The following is a 2939-nucleotide window of genomic DNA, read 5'->3' as shown; positions in this document are numbered from 1 at the left end:
TATGCGAGTAAGGATTTTCTTGAACATAGTTCACCTGATCTGTTTGAATTCCTGTTAGGAGTTGACAATCTGTAGGAGTGTGACCTTGAATTCCACATACCTCGCAATTTTGAGTTACGGCAACCACGGTGGCTGGAGGTGATACATTTAAACTTTCAATTTTCTGGGCAAGAGCATCCACTTTTGCATTAACATGATCAAGGCTACTTATCTCGTACATGCCACCTTTCGTTTGAGGTTTTTCTACCACTGTTCGGTCGCTTCCCCACTGATAATGATTTTGGGCCATGCTCTCGATAAGTTGATAAGCGTCGGTGTAAGGTTTATCCATAAGCGCACCACCGGCGGCGGCGTCTATTGTTAACCTTGTGTTGCACAAGAGACCATTGTAGAAGGTGTGAATTACTAACCAGTCCTCTAAACCATGGTGTGGGAAAAGTCTCATCATGTCCTTGTATCTTTCCCATGCTTCGAAAAGAGATTCGTTATCTTTTTGCTTAAATCCATTTATCTGGGCTCTCAACATAGCTGTTTTGCTTGGAGGAAAATATCGGGCAAGAAAGACTTTCTTCAACTCATTCCATGTGGTGACTGAGTTGGAAGGAAGAGACTGAAGCCATCTTCTAGCTTTATCTCTTAACGAGAAAGGAAAGAGACGAAGTCGAACTGCCTCTGAAGTGACACCATTAGCTTTAACAGTGTCAGCGTATTGGACAAATACGGATAAATGAAGGTTTGGATCCTCGGTAGGATTTCCAGAAAATTGATTCTGTTGCACTGCCTGCAACAGCGAAGGTTTAAGTTCGAAGTTGTTCGCTTCGATTGCGGGTGGAGCAATACTCGAATGCGGCTCATCTTACGATGGAGCAACGTAATCTCGAAGAGCATGAGCTGGTTCGGCCATCGCTGGTATCGTCAAAGGAAGGGGATTTTTGAGATCAGGAATTTCGATTGGAGGAAGATTGTTTCTAGCACGATACTCCCAAATTCGTCGTAATAATCGGAGATATCGTTCAACGTCATTGATTCGTAAGTAGTACGGCTCGCCTTGTGAGCGAGTGTGTGGCATACAAATCAACGAAAAGGGAAAAAAATAAAAATAGCCTTAGTCTCTACAGCGTAACAGAAGAGTTACGATATCGACTAAATAAAAGTCCCCGGCAACGGCGCCAAAAACTTGATCGCGACTTTATGAGTCTATCGGGGTACTAACTGCAAGTGCACAGTCTAATCGCGTAGTTTTAAAAGATATCGATCCCACAGGGACTTAATGAATCGATCTACCGTTTTTCTAGGGTTACTGCGTAAAGCTAAGGCGGATGATACTTTAATGATTAGGGGGAAAAGTAAAACTAAATTTGGATCTAGATAAAATATCAAATAATATGGATATCAGTATGTAGTTCGTGGTAATTAGGGAATCAAATCTTCGTTGGTCTTTTTCTTAATTTTAAAATAAGTCTTTTCAGTAGACACTATTAATTAAAAGTCTTTTCCTCAAACTCTCGCTCTGTTGAATTAGACCATGACTTTATATTTTAACGTACGCTCTCACTATTTCGTTAAATCTAAAATCACTTTTGAAAATAATAGAATCTATAGAAACTCCTTTTGAGAAAATACTAACCGTTTAAACGCCCTCGTCTCAAACTCTCGCTCTGTTGACTTAGACTATATGATTAAACTTAAATGCTTAACTCTCGTCCTCACATTTAACTTTTAAAAATAATTTTTGAAAATGATTAGAATTTAATTAACCTTAAAAATTGCTCTCGTCCTGATTTAAAGTTAATGTTCAATTTACACTGTCCAGTTAAAAGCTCAAACCGTCGTTCTATTGATTTTAACTTCTTTATGTCTTTTACTCTCGTACAAAAACCTTGGTATTAACTTTGTAAATTGAGACCAGAAAAAGAGTGATTATATTCTGAAATAAATTTAAACCAACTAAATTTTGATTCCTTTATTCCGCTTACTTTACATACCGATATCTAAATTAATTAGCTAGACATGATAAACATGCATAAACAATAATCATGCATAAATACGGCCATATCAAACAAACAATATATATAAACAGCGGAACAAAGCATATGTAAATTAAGACGATAAATTAATTAATTAATGAATCTGGAAAATTACTAGAAATCTGGATTTTATCTCATAGCTTCGATGCTCGAACACTCCACCACAAGTCGGTTGGATTTGTTCTTCACAATTCTCAATTAGATAGGAAAGTAAAAACAAGGAAATAAAATACTATGATCTAACGTAAGGTTAGATCCAGTAAAAATTACACAATAATTTCCGGTGTAGAAACTATCGTGAGAAAATAAATTGTATGCTTCGGAAATTAAACTAGAAAAGAAAAGAAAATAAATTGCTTGAAAATTTAGAATGCTGGAAAAATAATGCTGGAAAAATTGTACGGCCAAGAGAGAGCTTCAATTGGCTTTTGTGAGGTTTATTTATATTCACCTCCCAAAATAACCGTCTCCTAGAATGGGTCTTCAGTGTCATTCAAAACGTCTACGAGTGCAGGAGAAAATTTAGGGGAAACCGTCCACTCCGTTACGCACGTAAAGCCTAAAATATAGGATGGAATGTGTGACGTCCGTCACACTATGTGTTACGGTCGTAACACTAGGTCTTAGGACGTGGCGCTCAGCACGTGCTTGTGGCGGTCGTGACAACAAGTTTCTTTGTTCCAAACGTGGGCTGGGCTTTGGTGCTTCAGCTTGCTGCTTTTCCTAGGAAATCTTCTTTTTTGCACCCCTTTTCTTTCTTTTTCACATGTGCGTTAAATAATGATACCTGAAATAAATAATAAGAAAATACCAAGTAATATCGAATAATATAAAATAAATTGAATCAAATAACGATATAATTTAATTAAATCAAGTCTAAAAATGTGATATAGTTTCATGTTATCAAACTCC

At 37.0% G+C, this 2939-nt stretch overlaps 1 non-coding gene across 1 annotated transcript; it reads left to right on the top strand.

The window, feature by feature from the left end:
- Positions 1–419: 419 nt before the first annotated feature.
- Positions 420–526, top strand: LOC127098705 (small nucleolar RNA R71). Its single transcript, XR_007793408.1, has one exon. It is a non-coding gene; the product is annotated as a small nucleolar RNA R71 (small nucleolar RNA).
- The last annotated feature ends 2413 nt before the right edge of the window (positions 527–2939 follow it).

The sequence above is a fragment of the Lathyrus oleraceus genome, chromosome 6 (genome assembly GCF_024323335.1).
Source record: "Lathyrus oleraceus cultivar Zhongwan6 chromosome 6, CAAS_Psat_ZW6_1.0, whole genome shotgun sequence".
Taxonomy (NCBI): Eukaryota; Viridiplantae; Streptophyta; class Magnoliopsida; order Fabales; family Fabaceae; genus Lathyrus; species Lathyrus oleraceus.
This window is presented reverse-complemented; position numbering and strand designations above follow the sequence as displayed.